Here is a 23,366-nt window from a genome sequence, read left to right as displayed (position 1 = left end):
GGAAATGCAAACATATAAATAGAAAAGCAGGCTACACAACCAATGCTTCATTCAGAGGCTCACTGATGATGTTACCTGGTATGGTGATGAAACATCTGAAATTGAACCTTCCAGCTCAGCGAGCAAACCTACATCCATGAACCAGTGATTTTCAAACATTATCTGTATATTCCTTGCTTTGAAAATTGGTGTGGGCAGCATAAAATAACGAGGCAGTGTGGGATGCAGAGATGTACAATCGTTATTGGATGAACCTATCAGAGCACGACACAGTATCCTAAAAGAAAGCCTGCTGGAAGTTTACTGGCACACCCAGAGTTTTGTGAGTGGGACGATATGCCTAGGGTCCTGTCTGTGAGCGAGTAGATGCTGGCAGGTTTTACCGCACTGGCTGGTATAAGGAAAGCAGTCTGCCTCCCTGAGCTGGTAGTCCATTCAGAGGGCAGGATGTTTTGCAGCCTATGCCAGCTCTTCCAATAGAGTTGGGCCTCCGCCAAGGCTTCAAGAGGAGGGAAAGATGCCTCCTTCATCAGGCTGCCTTGAACTGCTAAGAATATATTCTCTCAATGTACAGTCTGGTGACCATGGCAATTGGAGGTGGTGACCCTCTGGCTGTGGTATAGCCATGGGGATCCCATGATGTGCCATTGGGAGGAATAGCCCTTATGTGCAACAGGAAGACAACCATCCCTACGCCAGTGAAATGAATGGTGGATGTAATGTGGATATTAATTGGCCAGTTAATTGGATTAATTGTCTGCCTGTCTCAGGGCAGGAGGTATCAAGCTTAAAGTTACTCACCCTTTTGGCATCAGATTCTCTGTGGATGCCTTCTGCAGATATTTTATGAACTCTTGTAGCTCTCGGTCTGCCACCTGAGGATTACACAATCCCAGCTCTGTGCCAGTTAAGGATCAGCAAGTCGAACTGCTATTCACTGTAAAGAAATCAGTCAAAATAGAGTTGCCCGTCAGGCCAAAGACCAGAATAATACCTTTCTTTGCTGGTTTTTAGTTTGATTAGAAAGGTCAGTGAAAGGTGATAGAGATTTTCACTCCTGTGCCAATTATGTTTTTAACTGGTGGGTTGCTTTGTACATTCCAAATGACTACCATTATTACTTTGTATTTAGTTTAGAGTAGCATTGAAATTTCCAGCGTGACAGACAGGAACTGCATGCTCAACAAACCAATTTTGTTAAATTACCATCAAATGACTTTGCTCACAATGACTCAGAGGCTGGGCAATTTTTATAATAACAGTGACCGAATAAATCTAGTCGTGATTTCATTATATGGCATTTGGGGATTTTCACTAATGCTTCAGGAAGTAAATTCGGTAGTTCTGTTCTTTATACCTTTGGAAACTATAAGTTGAGAGGGGACTTAAGGCCATTCAAAATCATTAGGGTCTGGTTAAAGGAAAGAGAGGGAGAGAGGACAGACTGTTACATTTGATGAAAGTGTTGCCAACTTTCTGAATCAGGTTTCTAGTTCGGGGCACTGATTTAAGGTGATTGCAGTGTTGATGTGAGCCTTCTTGCCCAGCTAATCATCAGAATCAGGAATGTACAGACTTAAAGTGTGCTGCAAACAGATTCAATCGTGACTTGCATAATGGGAAGAAGAGGAAACATTTACAGGGGTACAGAGAAATGGAGGTTGAATGAGACTAGCTGAATTGCTTTTGCAGAAAGCTAGGACTGGCATGACAGGCCAAAAGGGCTCCTTCCATACAGTGACTATTTCCTTTTATAGTCCTTGAGTGAAGAGAATGTGTATTTCCTTGAATTTCTTTTTCTTCACTTGGTCATTATCCTCAGTCTCTGATAATGTTAGGAGCTGACAATCCGTTTATCGTGGCTGCTTTTCTCCAAGTAATCATCTGCTATGACATAGAGAGTATAATTCACAGCATGTAAGATTCTCCTTGTTTCTCAACAAGCCTTCGTTCTTGTAGTTTAAGGTTAATCCAATTGCAGATTTTTTGTTTTATTCAGGTACCATATAATTTTGAAGTTATTTTAACCCGTATAAATGTTTTGTCTCCTTTTTTATGAGTCTAAAGTAGCTAATATATTAGTGCTTCTAATTGTCCTGTCGTATCATGTTAGCCTCAGAAATGTTTTAAGTTGTGACTCTATCTCCAGGGGAATTGTACATCATGGGGAGTCTCTGCTCTCCCTCTCTGTCTTTCACACACATGTATACTCAGACAAACATATTAAAAGTTATATTAAACAAATATAACTTTTGTGAAATTGGTCGCCTATCTTTAACTGGGTTGTGGTGTCCTGTCTAATGGGGCCGGTCGACACAACAGTTTTCTCCAACTCTTCATGCTCAAAACGTGTGGCACAGGAAAAGCACAGCAGGTCAGGCAGCAACCAAAGAGCAGGAGAGTCGACATTTTGGGCATAAGCCCTTCATCAGGAAAGAGGTGTTGGGCATATACCTGAAACGTCAACTCTCCTGCTCCTCGGACGCTGCCTGACCTGCTGTGCTTTTCCAGCACCCCACGTTTTGATTCTGATCTGCAGCACCTGCAGTCATCACTTTCTCCAACACCTCATGATCAAGTAACTGAATGTATTTGAGGGTTTGCATGGTGCAGCGGTAATGAACCAGGAGACCCAGCTTCAAGACCCACCTGATCCAGAGGTGTTTAGTATCATCACTAAACAGGGTAATTAGAAAAATATTTAACGGAGAAAAACCGGTGCCGTTTTTCATTCCCATCCATATGATTCCATTGTCCCAGTGTTGCCTGCTGCAGTGTCAATGAGGTTAATCTTCGTTTCTGGGAGTCTCCGTGGCAATCGTGGAGGATTGCCAAACCCTCTTCACTTCAGTTCAGCCTTGGTAAATTGGAGTGGACAAGCAAGCTGTTATGTGTGGTTCGGAAAAAAAAAAACTATTAAATGCACTGACAGCCTTTGAAGTGGACAGGCGCTGAGATTGGAAGCTGGGCTGAGAACTAACAAATAAAATTCAATATTAAGCACTTGCAAAGTGATGAAACCTAGGGAGAAGAACAAACAGTGCAAATCGAAGAGGGAGAGGAGAAGGATAGATTAGGTATTATAGCTTCAGGTGGGCCTGTCACTTACCGCTGCATTTCTGCATCATTTTACATTTGGGTCTGCCTGCTGGTACAAATCCATTAGAATATTACAACCATGCATCATTTTATCTCTCTCTTTCTCTTGCATATATAACACACATGCAATATTTATCTTATTTTAGTGACACTATAATCAGAGCTCTCCCAAATTTCCTCTCATGAGTTGTAAGCTCTAAATGACACCGTCCAACATACCTTTCTGCATTCCAACGATGTTAAGATTATCAGACTGTTCCCCCAGTCTGAGTCATTTTTTGTTTGTGTTAAGAAGCTACGGTCTCTCTTTTTCTATCACACTTGGACTTGTGAATCCCTAAAGCTGTGTCAGAATATCATGGCACTCTCATTTCCCTCAGCCTCTTTGTCACCTTTTGCTTCAATTTGAGTATTGTCTGCACAGTCGGCCTTGTGCTTCACCTGAATTTCACAATTCAGAAAGAAAGCAGGAGCTAAGATGTAGACCAGAGACTGAAATCTAGTTAGATAATAAATCAGTTGGTGTATAACCCAGCAGCAAGTACTTAGAATCAATCCGGGGAATGCTATGTAACAAACAAAGAAATGAAAAAAGAAAACAATGTAATTATTCTGCCTTGTGGCTCATAATGAATTATTACTCAAAGAGTGACATTCATTATTGCACTGTGCTATTATCCAGCAGAGCCTGAAGATGAAGCATACTTGTTCAAATGTGGTACAAAATTAATGGAGAGTTCATAATGCACCAAGTTATTAATGTGTAAAGCAGCCAGCAAATGGCTGCTATGTGCAAATGGCAAATCACCAGTCTTGCGATTTGATTAATGCTGATCCACCATTACATTGAATTGCATCATCTGTACACGACAGTCCAGACCAGTCAGCCCAACAAGCCTCTGCCAACATTCACGATCCAAACAGAATTCTTTCTACATTTCTGCATCTAACCCCATCAGTGCATCCTGCCATTCTTCTCTCTCTCTCTCTCTCTCACACACACACACATGCTTCTCCTGCATCCACTGACATACATCTACATCACTTCCATCTCTCTTTGTGGTCACAAGTTCCACGTTCGAACCACTCTTTCCAATAAAGACATTCCTGGTGAATTTATGATCGGATTTAATATCAACTATTCATAGTCCTATTCTCTAGTTGATAACGCAACACACAAATGGAACTATTTTCTTTCTATTTGCGTGTTATATCTTTCATGATCACTGTCTGTTCAATCCTCAGCTTTTACTTCTCTGGAGAAAAGGCCACAGCGTGTTTAATCTTTCCTGAAAGATGAATCCTCTCAGTTCATGTAACATCCCTCTGGATCTGTTTTTACACCTTTTCTGATGACTGTATATCCTTTATTATAATAAGGAGATCAGAACTGCACTCTATACTCTAAGCGCAGAGTAACCAAAGCTCAATAGAAGATTGACATAAATTCTATGCTTTACAGAGCGATCCTTGTGGAAATGGACAGCTGCACTTGGCTTGTTTATTGTAGTGCCTTCGTAACAATTATGATTTTAATGCTTTACGTACCTATATCTTGAGACTCAGTGCCTCTCTATATCATTCAAACTCTTCTTGCTCAAGGGTCTTTGTTTAAAGCTATAGCTTCTTCTACTTGCTTTTGTTGGAGTTCATTTGCCTATTGAACACCCTTTCTGCAGATATATTAATATCTTCATGTAATTTGTCAGGATCTTCCTTTACATTAACTGTGCCCCTCCCCCCCAACATGGTATTACCTGCAATTTTTTTTTTTGAAATTGCATGTCTGACTTCTGTGTACATTGAGACCACTAGTGATGCTGACACCTATGCTTGAGGAAGATTACCTTCTGCTTTATACTAGATCTTATCGACCCCATTAGCCCCAAGTCTCCTTCTGTTTCGGCAGCAGCTTGCTATCCATTCGGTTGGCTGGCCCCTGACCCATCCACATGCTCCGACCGTAATCAAGGTATCTGTTATCTTATTAAAAGGCTTTTGGAATATACAGGTACACTATCCTTCATCCGAAACACTCGGGACCAGCTGGTTTTTGGAATTTGGAATTTTCTGAATTTGGACGGTGAAATCTTTAAGAAATCTTGATTTGAGCTACAGGGAGAAGCTGAACAGGCTGGGGCTGTTTTTCCTGGAGCATCAGAGGCTGAGGGGTGACCTTATAGAGATTTACAAAATTATGAGGGGCATGGATAGGATAAATAGACAAAGTCTTTTCCCTGGGGTCAGGGAGTCCAGAACTAGAGGGCATAGGTTTAGGGTGAGAGGGGAAAGATATAAAAGAGATGTAAGGGGCAACTTTTTCACACAGAGGGTGGTGCGTGTATGGAATGAGCTGCCAGAGGATGTGGTGGAGGCTGGTACAACTGCAACATTTAAGAGGCATTTGGATGGGTATATGAATAGGAAGGGTTTGGAGGGATATAGGCCGGCTGCGGGCACGTGGGACTAGATTGGGTTGGGATGTCTGGTCAGCACGGACGGGTCTGTTTCCATGCTGTACATCTCTATGACTCTATGACTCTATAACCGACTAACTGTGAGTACTATGGGCCCTGAGACAGAGCTGAGGCCTACCAGTGCTGGACCACACCCATCCACATCGCATCTGAGTGACATGCATCGAGTGGGTGTGGAGCTGCGTTAACTGCTTGCACGCCAAACAACATTGTTAATGAGATAAAACTTTCACGAGAAAACCTTCGGATTTCGGAGCTTTTGGGATTTTGGATAAAGGGTTGTCTACCTGTACTTAGATTTTCATCTCCTACACTACCCTTGTTTACTCTTTCTGTTGTGTTTTCAAAGAATTCGATACATTTGCTCAAGCATGAATTTCCCTGATGAAATCCATGCTGAGTAACTTATTTTATGTTTAAAAGAAAGGAACTCCAAAATATTGCTCAGCTAAATGTCAGTACTGACTCTTAATAAGAGCTTGATACTTGAACTAGGCAATTCTTGGATTAGTAACAGACTGCATCAAAGGAGACAGATAGTCCCGAGTTGCATTAGAGTGATGGGAATTGAGAAATAGGTGCTCCAAGGGAAAGCTCTGGGACTTCCTTTATTCCTGTTATTCATCAAGCATTTGGAAATTGGATTAGAGAACCAAAAAAAAAATTGCAGACAGATCAGTGCAGAGAAACTGAGAGATTGAAAGCTGAGCAGAGAAATAGCAAGTACAATTCAAAAATAACATCTGCATCTTGATGAGATCCGTGGAGAAGCCCAGAAGTTAGAAAGGAAATAAAAAAACTATTTGAAAAGGGACAGTCGAGAAGGGGAAATGTGGAAGGGAGAAAGGAGATAGTGTGGTAAATGAAGAGGGATGGGAAAGAAAAAGAGTAGAAATTGGAAACAATGAGACTGAAAGAAGAGCATAGGGGAGAGATTGAGGTACAGAGTAAGGGGAGAGAGGGCAGGGAAGAGTTTAAGTAAGATACAGAAGAGGGTTGGAAGAGAAAGGGGAGGGCAGTGAGAACAAAGAGAGGAAACAAAATTAGGGGCAGAGAGGGAGAATACAGAGAAGTGAGATGGAAAGTGAAGGGACAGAAAGAGCGAGAGATGGCCATGCAAGAGAGAAAGGGGAAAGTGAGGGACAAGAGAGAGAGGAGAGAGGTACAGATGGAAGGGAGAGGTAAGGATTTAGGACAGAGGTAGGGATATAGAAAGGAAAATAGAGGGATGGAGGAAGAGGGCAAATGAGATAGGAACAGAGGAGAAAGAAAATGATGCTGGCAGAAAGGACAGGGGAGGATAAGACAGAGGGACAACGTTTAAGGTGGATTGGTGGCTCAGTGGTTAGCACTGAAGCCTCACAGTGTCAGGGATCCAGGTTTGATTCCAGCCTTGGGCACCTGTCTGTGTGGAGCTTGCCCGTTCTCCCTGTGCCTGCGTGGGTTCCCTCCAGGCGCTCTAGCTTTCTCCCACAATCCAAAGATGTGCAGGTCAGGTGAATTGGCCATGCTAAATCGTCCACAGTGTTAGGTGCATTTGTCAGAAGGAGATGGGTCTGAGTGGGTTACTGTTCAGAGGGTTGGTGTGGACTGGTTGGGCTGAAGGGCCTGTTTCCACACTGTAGGGACTCTAATCTAAAAGTGAAGGGGACGTGGCAAAATGTGAAACTATAAGAGCACAGGAAAGGTAGAGAAGACTGGAAATATTGTACATGGTGAGGATGAAGATGTTGGACCTCAGGTTAATGTAGACAGGCTGGTGGAATGAGCAGATATGTGGCAGGTTTAATTTAATGAAGAAACACATCATTGATAAATTTTAGTAGAATGGGTGACAGCCAATGTATTTTAAAAAGTGCATATCCAAAAGGTCTGCAAAATCATAGAGGACAGGATTTATATGTGAACAAATAGTTGATTACAGGAAGACAGTTGGAGAAAGGAAATCAAAGAGGATACAGGACTGTGGCCTTTATGGATAGAGGTGTAGAATACAACCGTAAGGAGGGTATGATGAACTATTAAAAAAAAACATTCAGGCTCAGCCTTAATTGGAGCAATGAGTCCACTTCTGGCCACCCATTTTAGGAAAGATATGGAAACGTCAGAAACATTGCAGAAAAAGATTACCAACAGTTACAAGCATGAGAGATTTCAGCCACCTTAACGATATTGGATTGATCGGACTTGCAGCCCTGGAAGAAACGTTTAGAAGAGAGGAGATTTGATAGAACTACTCAAAATCAATAGGTGGTCTGAAGAAGATAAAGAGCAATTGTTCCCGTTGGTGAAAGGGTTGAGAACACACAGACAACAATTTAAGATATCGACAAAAACAATAATGGTGACATGGGGAAAGGGCTTTATCATGCAGTAATGATCAGAATCTGAATGCACTGTTTGAGAGTGTGCTGGAGAGAGAATCAATGCTGGCTTTCAATATAGAAGAAGGCAAAGCTTTTGGAGTGCTATATAGAAATGGAAGTGGAATGGGAACGACTGAGCTGCTTTCACAGAGAATGAGTGCTGACAAGATGGGCCAGTGACTTCCTTTACAGTGACCATTTCCTTATTTTAAGATTCATTAGGATGGTAATTGGACACGGAAACAGACCCTTCAGTCCAACTCGTCCTTGCTGACCAGATATCCGAAAGCAATCTAGTCTCATTTGCCTATTCATATACCCGTCCAGATGCTTTTTCAATGCTGTAATTGTACCAGCTTCCACCACCTCCCCTGGCAGCTCATTCCATACATGCACCATCCTCTGTGTGTAAAAGTTACCTCTTAGGTTCCTTTTAAATCTTTCCCCTCTCACCTTAAACCTATGCCTTCAAGTTTTGGAGTCCCCTACCCTGGGCAAAAAGACTTTATCCATTCATCCAATTCATGCCCCTCATGATTTTATGAACCTCTATAAGGGAACCCTTTAGCCTCCGATGCACCAGGGAAAACAGCCCTAGACCAGTCAGCCTCTCTCTATAGCTCAAACCCTCCAACCCTGGCAACATCCCTGTACATCTTTTCTGAAGCCTTTTAAGATGAACAACATCTTATGTGCATGCCTGAGGATTATCCTTTTCCAATTAGTTAATTGTTTAAAACTATCTAACCTTTTGCCAGAGTTGAAGGCTGAAAACCCAATTTTTTTGTCTTGATATCATTTCTCCAAGCACAAAAAAAGGAGTATAATTCACCATAGGTATCATTCACCTTGTTTGTTTTTAAATAAACCTTCACATTTGTATTTTGTGATCAATCTGATTTCTGACCTTTTTAAGGATTTCCATAATCTTCAAAGTTATTTGACCTTTACAAATATTTTGCCTCCTGTTGTGTTAGTCAAACTGTAGCTAATGCAACTGCTGAGACAGAATACAGGAAGCAGATGCATGTAATTTTGTATTCTGTAAATGAATCCATTATCAAGAAAAATATTAATGCTCAGATTGCAAAGGAAGTCTGGGGAGAGATGCAGTGGTGTTTGTCGAGGTTCATCTCGAATAGTCCCGTGATGCGGGACTCTGTGCTCCACGGGCTGTTCTCTGGTTGCACACCAAGACAAACATCGACTGCGCCTGGAGGACCATCAACTCGGGGAAAGATGCTCATTGGTCTGCCTGAATTTGTTGACCTTCTGGTGCAAAGAGTTGACCTTGACCGAGTATTACAGACTGGCACGTTCAAAGTCTAGGACTATGTACTGAGGGACGCACTAAAGTTCAGAGCAGCTGCTGCCAAGGCTTAGTTAGGAAAGACCACTTCCTGCCAATGTATTACGGGGTTCTGTTCGGTTACTGGACCCTTCTGGCACCTCAAATATATGCAAATAAAATCTACTGTAAGTAAGAAATGCTTTGGGTTTGTTTGTTTCTCCATACATTTCTGTGCAGAACCAAACTCCTTTTGTGAGTATGTATGTAAACATATTTTATTGCTAAAGTATATTTTTGAATAAACAAAAATGTTTAGATTACATTCATGCCTTACCAACTGATCTCCAATCAAATGAACAATTAATAGTGCTGTGATTCAAATCTCACTATCACATAACACTGCGTTCTGAAATGTTGTAGGTGTGGTTCTTTCTTCAATTGGAAACCCAATGAATTTTGGAACCCTGGATGGTTTCTCACTCTCATTTGCTTCTGTTCCCGCTTTCTCCGCCTCTGTCCGTGTTAAACAACACAATATAATGATTTGCTCCATCTTTGTTTTATTGACCTTATGGCCAATGCTGCCTGAAATTTCCTCTCAATCATTCTCAGATCCAAGTAAAACTTTCCTCCATTCACCTTCTCCTCCTTGCATTCTCATTCTCTGAAATTATCCCATTGGCTTCTCTTCTAACCCATTTCTTCCTGGAGGCTGGAAACTGTGGAAAACCCTGTTTCCCTTGACCTTTTGTTTTTCCCCTATCCTGTTTCGATATTTTGAACACCAAGTATTTGATGTCACACTATTTTTCATCTGCTTCAGCTTCTATGTCACACTTTTCAACATAAGCAACATTGGTAGCATTGTCTTTGAGTACTTGACTTGGATCTCACAGTCTGAAATAAAACTGCAACTGAGATATAGAGTACAGACTGAGATCCAGTTAAAAATAAATCAGCAGGTATATCACCCAGCAGCAAATGCTTAGAATCAGTCTAGGATATGGAAAGCCATGTAACAAACACAGAAATGATAAAAAAGAAAATAATGTAATTAATTCTGCCTTGTGGCTTACAATAAATTATTACTCAAATGATGACATTCATTACCACGCTGTGCTGTATCCAACAGGGCTTGGAGATGAAATGTATTGACCCAAATATTGTTGGAATTATAACAATGGGCTTATAATGTACAAACTGACCAACCACTGGCAACGAAGGGAGATGTCAAGTGTGGTGAACTATCAGAACCCAACAGTTGATTAATGGCACCCTGCTATGTTTCTCAGACCAATGAATCGCAGAAGGCTACTGTGTGGAAGCAGGCCATGTGGAAACAGGCCATGTGGAAGCAGGCCATGTGGCCCATCAATTCAACACTAACCTTCCGAAGAGTCTTCCACCAGACCCATACCCCCCAACCCCCACACATTATCCCTGCATTTACCATGTCTAATCCACCTAGCCTGGACACTATGGGCAACTTACCATAACCAACCCACCTAACCTGCCCATCTTTGGACAGTGGGAGGTAACCAAAGCAGCCAGAAGAAAGCCACACAGACTCGGGGAGAATGTGCAAACTCCACACAGACAGTCACCTGAGGCTGGAATCAAAGCCGGGTCCCTGCTCTCAATTGAGTTCTCATGCAGCTACGTTTTAACGTTCATTCTTCGTTGCTGCAATCCAACTAATTGGAATAAATTGCTGTATTTCATTTCAAAGTTTCAGAAAAGGTTTACAAGGATGTTTTCAGAGTTGGAGGATTTGAGCTGTAGGGAGAGGCTGAACAGGCTGGGGCTGTTTTCCCTGGAGCGTCAGAGGCTAAGGGGTGACCTTATAGAGGTTTACAAAATTATGAGGGGCATGGATCGGATAAATAGACAAAGTCTTTTCCCTGGGGTCAGGGAGTCCAGAACTAGAGGGCATAGGTTTAGCGTGAGAAGGGAAAGATAAAAAAGAGACATACTGGGCAACTTTTTCACACAGAGGGTGGTACGTGTATGGAATGAGCTGCCAGAGGAAGTGGTAGAGGCTGGTACAATTACAACATTTAAGAGGCATTTGGATGGGTATATGAATAGGAAGGGTTTGGAAGGATATGGGCCAAGTGCTGGCAGGTGGGACTAGATTGGGTTGGGATATCTGGTTGGCATGGGCGGGTTGGAATGAAGGGTCTTGTCTGTGCTGTACATCTCTATGACTCTATGACAAGAATGCCCACCTCCCTGCTTCCCTGCTCTGTGTGGCAACAGCGCTAACTACTGAGCCACTGTACTACCCTTGACTCCTCAACTGTCCCCTCACTTTGAAAAGCTTTCTTGCCAAACTAATATGGGGATAATGTGGGGAAAGGCAATGAAGTGGATGGTCAGCCCATGATCATATCGAATGTGAAGCAGGCTAGACAGGTTGAACAGGGAGAAAGTGAGGACTGCAGATGCTGGAGATGAGAGTTGAGAGTGTGTTGCTGGAAAAGCAAAGCAGGTCAGAGGAGCAGGAAAATCGATGTTTCAGACTGGACCCCTTCGTCAGGAATGATTCCTGCTGCCTGACCTGCTGTGCTTTTCCAGCAACACACTCTCAACTCTGATCTCCAGCATCTGCAGACCTCACTGTCTCCTGCTGGAGATCAGAGCTGAGAATGTGGTGCTGGAAAAGTTAACAGGCAGCATCCAAGGAACAGGAGAATCGGCGTTTCGGGCATATGCCCTTCATCGATTCTCCTGCTCTTCGGATACTGCCTGACCTGCTGTGCTTTTCCAGCACCACACCCCTGCCTCAACAGTGGGAACAGTCTACTCCTGCTCCTATAGATTTCTCATTGCTGTATTTGCACATTGATGGCTAATTGCTTCACGTCCAGGGCTGAACGTTGGACAGTGCCAATGGAGATGTCCAGAGACCTGATAAAAGGTTGATCAGAAAGATAATAGATAACAAAATAAATACAACTGAACAAATGCAGAAACTGTGAGATTTATCTAAAAAGCTGACACAGGACAGGCAAGGGAACAGACCAATCATCCCCTGGAAATCTCTTGATAGTGATATGCTGCACAACCAATAGGAATTTTACATTCTAATCACATGGCTAAATGTAATGGGCCAATGATAGAGCTAATACAACAGAATAAACTTAAACAGACATCCTTGAAAGGAAAGTTTTATTTTAAGTTCTTGCTGCCAAATATATGACAGCAATTGAGTTCTCATGCAGCTACATTTAATATTCAATCTTAATTGTTGCAATTCAACCAATTGGAATAAATTACTGTCTTTCATTACAAGAATGCCCATCTCCCTGCTTCCCATATTCCCCCACCCAATTGTTGAATCCCACCATAAAGAACGTTTATCAGCAGGTCGGAATAATTGTTAAATGTCATTGCAGTTAGGTCTTGTCTTTCTGAAGCAGTGAACGTATCAACACTGTTAGGGAAGTGAGATGCTCCAATTACCATTGATGCTGGCTATTGTCACAGAACAAATGCTTTCCTTCTCCAGCTCATATGTCTTCTTTGGCTGTACTAATTTCCAGGCAATTGCTTCCAGTCTTCATTTTTTTTTCAAATCAGTAAAGATAACATTTATTTCAGATTGGATCGCACACTGGAAAATTAACGCATCACTAGTCTCTGCTATGATCCAGCCCGTCTGGGACATTGTGTTGCCTGTGTAAACAGGAAAGAAAGATTTGTCATTTATATTGCACGTTTTGTGACCACAGCACATTATCAAATAGCGTTATAGCTTCTGAAATGTAGCCACTGATCTAACATTGGAAATATACTCGACAATTTACACGCAGAAAGGATTCCCAGAGAGGAATGTGATAATCATGAGATTATCTGTTTTAGTGATGTTGATCAGGGTTAAAGATAAGCCAGTACAATGCAGAGAATTTCCTCGCTCTTTGAAGACGACATGGGATCTTTAAAAATTATCAAATTACTCAAAGTTCCAAATTTCCTTTCAGATGAATTTGGGTTAACGTAAAACGCTGATCAGGTTTCTGCATTTAACAAGAAACTACTACTGATTACAAACAAATCAGTTTTACCCTCAGAAATACAAAGCATGAATTGCCAATTTATAAATGTCTCACATAAACACTACCCCTTCTTAAAACCCTACATACACATGTAGATAGTCAAAGACACCAAAACAACATGGACATTATAGGTAGAGAATATAATAGAGTTATAGAGGTTTACAGCAGGGAAACAGACCCTTCGGTCCAACCCGTCCATGCCGACCAGATATCCCAACCCGATCTAGTCCCATCTGCTAGCACCTAGCCCATATCCCTCCTAACTCTTCCTATTCATGTACCTATCCATTTTAAGTGTATAAGTCCTGCTAAGATTTGCTTTCCCAAAATGCAGCACTTTGCATTTATCTGAATTAAACTCCATCTGCCACTTCTTGACCCATTGGCCCATCTGGTCAAGATCCTATTGTAATCTGAGGTAACCTTCTTCACTGTCCACTACACCTCCAATTTTGGTGTCATCTGCAAACTTACTAACTGTACCTCTTATGTTGCATTCAAATCATTTACGTAAATGACAAAATGTAGCGGACCCAGCACCAATCCTTGTGGCACTCCACTGGTCACAGGCCTCCAGTCTGAAAAACAACTCTCCACCACCACCCTCTGTCTTCTACCTTTGAGCCAGTTCTGTATCCAAATGGCTAGTTCTCCTTGTATTCCATGAGATTTAACCTTGCTAATCAGTCTCCCATGGCTTTGTTACTTCTTCAAAAAACTTAATCAAGTTTGTGAGGTTTAAGAGGAATACAGTATCATATCACTAATCCACGAGTTTCAATGAGCTGACCTTTTGCTGCTCTGAGGTTTTCTGATATTTGATTTTCATCCCAAGTCCTCTCAGTTCTTTACTAAAGAAACAGATTGGTTAATTGTTCAGTCTCTCAGCCAATGGTTATTAGCAGCAGTGCATAAGCAAATGACAAATGGGAACAGTAAACTTCTTTCCAATTTCTTGCAACCTTTTTGCAAGAAGCGAGAGGACGTTTCATTTTTAGAGACTAGAGGTCTTCTGCCACTGTATTTTTCACACACAGGCTGTCAATCTGCCCAGGAGTGAATCAGAATACTGGTGTTATGCTAAGCACTCCAAAACCACACAATCAGTCCTGCTAGAAAAAAAACTAATCAACAGACTGATTCTGGGCAAAATATCCTAAAGTCTCATACAGGCATGGTGCCGATGAGGCTAACCAACCTTCCCAATGCCTGAACAATCCAACTGTGTAAATATAATCCACATGTTCCAGCAACTTGTTTTAAACCTGCAGAATTGCTTTCCAAAGTTTCCTTGGTTTAAAGCAATATTCTTTTCCCAATTCAGTCCACAATCCAAAAATGACCTGAAGATATAAGGATCTTATGCATCACCTTCCTTGGATAATTTGAAGCTTGATAAATTACTGGAAGCATACTCCTCAGTTGTAACATAGAGTCTAATGTAAGCCTAGACACATCCCTGCCAGAGTTGTGACAGGTAGTTGTGGAAATCTTCAATACCATGATGTCCATGGTCAGTTCCTTATGTTCTGAGAGATACGAGTCTACAAATTGCCCTTGACATTCAATGGTATTACCATCACTGAATTCCCCACTCTCAAATTTCTGGGAATTACCATTGAACAGAGACTGAACTGGACTAATCATATTAATACAATGGCTACAACAGCAGATAAGAGGCTGAGAATCCTGCAGCACCCTTGTCCATAAAGACAGCACAAAACCCAGATGTTTGTCCATCATCAAGATAGCGCAAGTCAGGAGTACGTTGGAATGCTCCCCACTTGTCTGCATAAGTGCGGCTTCATCAACCCTCAAACTTGACATGACCCAGTTTTTATTGACATCCATTAAACGTGCGACATAAGTGGACATTGAGCATGAAGGTGCAGGAAACCTGGTTCGAAAGGCAAAACTAGATCCCAGGACAAAGCACGAGAAAGAATCAAGATGGTACAATGCCACAACACTGGCAGCAAGCAAAGTTTGACAAAGGTGCACACTTGCAAACATTTCAATGAAGTCCAATGGAAACCAAGTGAAAGGCAAACTTTGGATGATGATTCAAGCCTTCCATATTTCTAACCTGATATGTCATGTCAATACAATAAGGTGATCAGGAGCATTTACAACCACTGATAGCATACATCCTGAAAAAGCAGCACACCATACAGTAAAAGGTAAAGTCAACACAGGAGCTAGCATGAGATATTTCACAATTCATTCACAGGACGAGGATGTCGCTGGCTTAGCCAGCATTTATTACCCATTCCTAATTGCCAGACGGCAGTTAAGAGTTAACAGTAATGCTATGGCTCTGGAGTCACATGTAGTCCAGACCAGGTTAAGGATGGCAGTGTCCTTCATAAAAGACATGAGTGAACTGAATGGGTTTGTCTGACGATCAACAATGATTTCATGGGCATCATTAGACTTTTGTTTCCAGATTTATTTTTAAAAATTGAACACAAAGTTGGCAATCTGTCATTGCAGGACTTGAACTCAGGTCCCCAGAGTATTTTCTGGGTCTCTGGATTAACAGCCGAGTGAGAACAAGACTAAGCCATCACTTTCCCTGATATCACCACTAGACATCCTGAAATGCATGTACTTCAGCAAGTGGCACTCCAAAGTACAGCCTAAGAGAGACTATTAAAGAGGATTTGTAGCAGACGACCAATTCCACGCTATGGTAGAATCACACTGTGTGCCGCCGATATGCAGATGCACCTTGGCTTGCCGAAATCTTTGAAGTGGTAGGTACCAATGGTCCAAAAATGCAGTATGTGCAGATCTTAGTATAGTCATCATTCATAATATTTAAGCCACACACATTTATGATAAAATAGACTGCACGTAGCACAACCAAATCAGGTCACAATCTCTAAGGACATGACATTGAAATGAGAAAAAAGGCAGGTGCCAGGATGATTACATCTGACATCCTGATCAGGTTATCTAACCCCCACAAAGACCAAGCTGCTTCTCTTGATCTACACACTGCTGCTCTTGTTTACAAAATTGAAGATGTTCTCAAGTTTATTCTTTATACTTTCTCTTTTTTGTATTAAGTGTTCATCACTGGAAAAGAGGAATGTTCTGTGTTTACCCATGGTGAGTATGCCAAGAATGCTTTAATAGCTTTCACATGATATCATCATTGTATCATACATGTGACCTAAAGGTATAAAGACCTCATAGTCCATCTTGTGTAGGATCATTGGAAACCTGACACTCCTTTAGAAGTATGCTGCTCGGAGTTAATGTAACAGCGTAATTTTAGCCAGACACATATGTAGGCCATAAGATATATAAGAAGAATTAGGCTATTTGGTCCATTGAGTCTGCTTGCCCATTCAATCATGGCAGACATGTTTCTTAAATCATTCTCCTGCCTTCTCCCTGTTACCCTTGAACTCCTTATTCATCAAGAAACAATTTAACTCTGTCCCAAATGCACTCAATGATTCGACCTCTACAGCTTTCCACACCAAGACTGAGATGAGGAGGAATTTTTTTTCTCTCAGAGGGTTGAGAGTCTTTGGAACTCCTTGCCACAGAAAGCTGTGGGGACAGAGATCTCATGTATATTTACAGGTTACAGGAAAAGGGCAGAAAAGTGGGCATGAGGAATGTTAGATTTGCTGTGATCTTACTGAATGGTAGAGCAGGCTCAAGGGGCTGAATGGCCTAACCCTGTCCACATTGCTTATGGTCCTATCGACTCAATGAGTTCCATAGATTCACCACCTTCTGGGTGAAGGAATTCCTGCTCATCTAAGCTCCAAAGAGTCATCCCTTCTCTCTGTGGCTGTGCCCTTCGGACCTAGTCTCTCTTACCAGTGGAAACATCTTCTCGACACCCCTCTATCCAGGACTCTCAGTATTTTGTAAGTTTCAATCAGATCCCCCCACCCCCATCCTTCCAAACTTTATCAAGTATAGAACCAGAGTTCTTAACCACTCTCCATATAACAAGCCCTTTGTCCCCGTGATTATTGTTGTAAACTTTCATGAGGAGAGCAATGTTTGTAGATACATGTACACATGATATCCTTTCACAGTTTCTTATATTATGGGGGATACCATAAATTTTGCCGCATCAGGCAAAATACCATTTGGAGGCAAATACAGACTAAGTTTAATATTTATTCTGAAAGACAGAACATCAGAGATGTCCACCACTACTGCAGCATCAGAATGTTATCCAGTAGAAAAATTAAACTATGGGCGCTTCTGATGTAGTATGTATGAAAAATTCCATGATTGGACTTTACTATGAATAAGGAGTTTTTCTTGAGTCCTGTTATTTCAAACTATTTTTTCCGTGGGATTGCAACATCCGAAGGTTTTGAACTTTTTGCTGGGATCTGAGATAAGGAACAATAGTTATTCAAAGTCCACTTTCCTTCACAGAGTTGGGGTATTTTCTTTTCGCTCTGCAGGAAGTTGCCAGTAAGACATAAGGTGACCTCATCCATTCTTCAGACCCAGGTTTTCTACAGTAAACTCATTAATAAAGATGTTCTGCTTTTTAAAAATTATTCAATGGAATTATCTTTCTGTCAGTAAAGCTTGCTAGGTAAATCCAGTATCCCAATGGGATGGCCCTAATGAAGGCAATATTAATATCGAGTGTTCCTACGACAGCATGTTGTCATAGCATACAGAACTCCAGTAACAGGCGAAAGTGAGGACTGCAGATGCTGGAGATCAGAGTCAAGGTTAGAGCGGTGCTGGAAAAGGTCAGGCTGCATCTGAGGGGCAGGAAAATGCTGCCCGACCTGCTGTGCTTTTCCAGCACCACTCAAATCAGAACTCCAGTAACAGTCTTAGATACCACAGGTAGCTATATCAACACAGGGCAATACTATCGACAACAGTAATACAGTAAAGAACTGGCATTCATAAAGGTCCTTTAAAATAATAAAGTGTCCTTCGATGGTTCAAGGAAGTTTTATCAAAAAATGTTGACATCAAAGCAGATATTACATGAGATATATCAGCAGATGACCAAAGGCTGGTTTAATCAGCTTGATTTTGAAGACCATCATAACAGAAGAGTGTGAGGTGGAGAGGCAGAATTTCATAGATTAGGACAGTATCAGATGAAAATACATGATAAGTGGATGGACAGCAAGGTAGTACTTAGGATCAGAGAGAGCTGGGTGTGATGTACATAGGTTCTTGAAGGACAGTTGGATCCATCACACCCACTCCAGTTACAGGTTCTGCCCCCACTCCTAGCTCTACACCCACATCAGATCCCAGCTCCCAATCCTGCCGAGTTTTCACCATCCCCCCAGACCTCCCCCTCACTGAGGACGAACGATCAGTCCTCAGCAAAGGACTCACCTTCATCCCCCTCCGTCCACGCATCAATGAATTTAATACACGCCGTGATGTCGAACAATTCTTCTGTCGCCTCCGCCTCCGAGCTTACTTTCACAATCAGGACTCCCGCCCACCTTCCGAGGACCCCTTCGCCCACCTCCAACACACTGCATCCAACTGGACACCCCGCACTGGCCTATTACCTGCCCTCGACCTTTTCATTTCCAACTGCCACCGGGACATTAACTGCCTCAACCTGTCTACATCCCTTCCCCACTCCAACCTCTCACCCTGACAACGCACAGCCCTCCAATCCCTCTGCTCCAATCCCAACCTCACCATCAAGCCAGTGGATAAAGGGGGCACAGTGGTAGTCTGGCGCACTGACCTCTACACCGCTGAAGCCAAACGTCAACTCGAGGACACCTCTTCCTACTGCCCCCTTGACCATGACCCCACCCCCTATCACCAACCCATCATCTCCCAGACCATACAGAACCTCATCACTCAGGAGATCTCCCACCCACAGCTTCCAACCTCATAGTCCGGGAACCCCGCACTGCCCGGTTCTACCTCCTTCCCAAGATCCACAAGCCTACCATCCTGGCCGACCCATTGTCTCAGCATGCTCCTGCCCCACTGAACTCATCTCTACCTACCTCGACACTGTCCTATCCCCCCTAGTCCAGGAACTCCCCACATATGTTCGAGACACCACCCACGCCCTCCACCTCCTCCAAGACTTCCGTTTCCTTGGCCCCCAACGCCTCATCTTCACCATGGATATCCAATCCCTCTACACCTCCATCTGCCATGACCAGGGCCTCCAAGCCCTCCGTTTTTTCCTCTCCAGACATCCCCAACAGTACCCTTCCACCGACACTCTCATTCGTTTGGCCGAACTGGTCCTCACCCTTAACAATTTCTCATTTGAATCCTCCCACTTCCTCCAGACCAAAGGGGTAGCCATGGGCACACGTATGGGCCCCAGCTATGCCTGTCTCTTTGTTGGTATACGTAGAGCAGTTGATCTTCCGTAATTACACCGGCACCACTCCCCACCTCTTCCTCCGCTACATTGATGACTGCATTGGCGCCACCTCGTGCTCCCGCGAGGAGGTTGAGCAATTCATCAACTTCACCAACACATTCCACCGTGACCTTAAATTTACCTGGACCATCTCTGAAACCTACCTCCCCTTCCTGGACATCTCCATCTCCATTAATGATGACCGACTTGACACTGACATTTTTTACAAACCCACCGACTCCCACAGCTACCTGGATTACACCTCTTCCCACCCTATCTCTTGCAAAAATGCCATCCCGTATTCCCAATTCCTCCGCCTCCGCCGTATCTGCTCCCTGGAGGACCAGTTCCACCACAGAACACATCAGGTGGCCTCCTTCTTTGGAGACAGCAATTTCCCTTCCCACGTGGTTAAAGATGCCCTCCAACGTATCCCGTCTACATCCCGCACCTCTGCCCTCAGACCCCACCCCTCCAACCGTAACGAGGACAGAACGCCCCTGGTGCTCACCTTCCACCCTACCAACCTTCACATAAACCAAATCATCCGCCGACATTTCCGCCACCTCCAAACCGACCCCACCACCAGGGATATATTTCCCTCCCCTCCCCTTTCCGCCTTCCGCAAAGACCATTCCCTCCACGACTACCTGGTCAGGTCCACACCCCCCTACGACCCACCCTCCCATTCTGGCACTTTCCCCTGCCACCGCAGGAACTGTAAAACCTGCGCCCACACCTCCTCCCTCACCTCTATCCAAGGCCCTAAAGGAGCCTTCCACATCCATCAAAGTTTTACTTGCACATCCACTAATATCATTTATTGTATCCGTTGCTCCTGATGCGGTCTCCTCTACATTGGGGAGACTGGGCGCCTCCTAGCAGAGCGCTTTAGGGATCATCTCCGAGACACCCGCACCAATCAACCACACCGCCCCGTGGCCCAACATTTCAACTTCCTCTCCCACTCTGCCGAAGACATGGAGGTCCTGGGCCTCCTTCACCGCCACTCCCTCACCACCAGACGCCTGGAGGAAGAACGCCTCATCTTCCGCCTCAGAACACTTCAACCCCAGGCCATCAATGTGGACTTCAACAGTTTCCTCATTTCCCCTTCCCCCACCTCACCCTGGTTCTAAACTTCCAGCTCAGTAACTGTCCCCATAACTTGTCCGGACTTGTCCGACCTGCCTATCTCCTTTTCCACCTATCCACTCCACCCTCTCCTCCTTGACCTATCACCTTCATCCCCTCCCCCACTAACCCATTGTACTCTATGCTACTCTCTCCCCACCCCCACCCTCCTCTAGCTTATCTCTCCATGCTTCAGGCTCACTGCCTTTATTCCTGATGAAGGGCCTTTGCCCGAAACATCGGTTTCGAAGCTACTTGGATGCTGCCTGAACTGCTGTGCTCTTCCAGCACCACTAATCCAGAAATAGGAAATTTAATAAGCTATTCATGCCTCTATTAGTTGAGGAATTGAATACAAGAGTTTGGAGGCTGCGATGGAGCTGTGGCAGGACATTTTTTAGGCTGCAGCTGGAGTACCATGGTCCCCACACTACAGGAAGGATGTGATTGCACTGGAGATGGCTCAGAGATGGTCATCAGGATGTTGCCTGGGCTGGAACAATGCAGATATGAAGGGAGACCAGATAGAGTCATAGAGTTATTCAGAATGGAAACAGACCTTCAGTCCAACTCATTCATGTTGACCATGTTTCCTAAACCAAACCGGTCCCATTTTATTGCTTTTGGCCCAGATCCCTCTAACTCTTTCCTATTCGTGAACCTGTCCAAATGTCTTTTAAATGATGTAACTGTACCTGCCTCTACCACTTCCCATGCAATTTGTTATAGGCTGGGGTTGCTTTCATTAGAGCAGAACATATTGAGGTGGGACCAAATGGAGGTGTGTAAAAATATGATGGGCATCAACAGAATCATTGAGAATAAACCTTCCCCCTTCTTAGAGGAGTCAATTACCAGGAGACATGGATTTAAGATAAGGAACAGGACATTTAGAAGGGATTGAAGGAGAAGGTGGTGGAGCCAGTGTGGGAAAAAGATCTGCCACCCTGCCCACCCACAGCATGGCCACATAAAAAAAACACAGAAACTGGCCTGCGAAGCACAGAAATCAAGCCTGCCAGTATGTACAGAACATACCTACAATGCCCCAGTCTTGGCCAAACAGGCTAACAAAGAAACCAGACATGGGCCAAGCTATTCCTAGATCAGAGAATATACTTCCCAAACAACCTTCACAGTAAAGTTCCCATCCCCTATTAGCACTGAAGTTCTAATACCCTAAGGACAAGCTCATTTCATGTTTGCACATTCTCCCTGTGTCTGCTTGGGTTTCCTCCGGGTGCTCCGGTTTCCTCCCACAGTCCAAAGATGTGCAGGTCAGGTGAATTGGCCATGCTAAATTGCCCGTAGTGTTAGGTAAAAGGGTAAATGTAGGGGAATGGGTGGGTTGCGCTTCGGCGGGTCGGTGTGGACTTGTTGGGCCGAAGGGCCTGTTTCCACACTGTAAGAAATCTAATTTCCCATTGAAACCAATGCCGCATAAACAAAGAGGCAGACCAAGAGACCAGGGAAGACTACACTCGCAGGAGGAACACAATGGACACACCTGAGTGGCAGGAGAAGGGACATTTACACATATTCGTGCAGATGAGAAATACAATGAAGAATCCTCTAGAAGACTTTCTCCCCCACTCACGGAGATGGCTGGAATCTCTTGCATCAATTACAAAGAATTGCTACTGCCCGACGCTTGATTAACTTCCATTCAGTTTATTCCTGTTTTAATCGCTTTACAATTTTCACATTGTACTGCAACTGCTTTACAATTATCACCTTTGTGTTGTACCCCTATAAAGCCTGCCTGCACCTTCTGTTCTGGGAAGAGCATTCTGGCCATCTGTGCAGAGAATCAGTTCTGTGTCAGCCTGGTCAATTTCTCTTCCGCGATATCGCTTTGTTTAATAAACCGCTTGTCAATTTCACCACGATCCTTGTCTGTGGTCTCTGATTCATTGGGCTCAATTTCTCCGACAGGCAGAAACCATTATGACATTTAAAAGGTATTTAGATGAACACTTGAAGTGCCATAGCATGCAAGACTATTTACCAAGTGCTCAGGAATGGGATAAAAGTATATAGAAGATTGCCCAACAGTAGGGACTCAGTGGGCAAAAGGGTCTTTTTCTGTGCTGCAACATTCTGACACTAAGGAGATCACTGGGTTACAGTAACACCAAAGACAGTGTCATCATCGCACTGAGATTCCATGGAAAATTCCAGCCACATGTGCAATTATCATTTTCACTTCCAACACTTAGGGTGGAATCTTCCCAGCACCCAAGCGACATGGGCAATGTTGAGTCAGTTGGGAAAATATTAGACAATCGGAGAAATGAAATTCATGGCATCAAAGAAGAAAAGTCAGATTCAGCAAGCAAGTTTTGAACAGTGAGAGGGGAATCTTGCTGAACAGCAAATGGCCGATTTTACTGCATTTGCTGCTGCTCCCATCCATCTGCTGCTTCCAGATGGTAGTCATTGTGAATTTTGAAAAACTATCAATGAGATACTGCAGTGCATCGTGTAGCTGGTATACACTGCTGCAACTGAGTGTCAGTGATGAAAGGGGGTGAAGGCTGAAGGTGGATGGGGTGTCATTCAAGGCTGTTTTGACCT

At 43.5% G+C, this 23,366-nt stretch overlaps 1 long non-coding RNA gene across 1 annotated transcript in view; it reads left to right on the top strand.

Annotated features, from left to right (window-relative positions):
* Positions 1-22,654, top strand: part of LOC140479456 (uncharacterized) — a 34,244-nt gene extending 11,590 nt beyond the window's left edge. The window contains exons 4-5 of the long non-coding RNA XR_011961046.1: positions 16,364-16,405; positions 22,240-22,654. This is a non-coding gene — a long non-coding RNA (uncharacterized lncRNA). The remainder of the gene's footprint in view (positions 1-16,363; positions 16,406-22,239) is intronic.
* Positions 22,655-23,366: the final 712 nt, after the last annotated feature.

Source organism: Chiloscyllium punctatum, chromosome 7 (genome assembly GCF_047496795.1).
Source record: "Chiloscyllium punctatum isolate Juve2018m chromosome 7, sChiPun1.3, whole genome shotgun sequence".
In the NCBI taxonomy this organism is placed as follows: Eukaryota; Metazoa; Chordata; class Chondrichthyes; order Orectolobiformes; family Hemiscylliidae; genus Chiloscyllium; species Chiloscyllium punctatum.
Note: the sequence above shows the minus strand (reverse complement) of the source record. Positions and strands in the feature narration are given on the sequence as shown.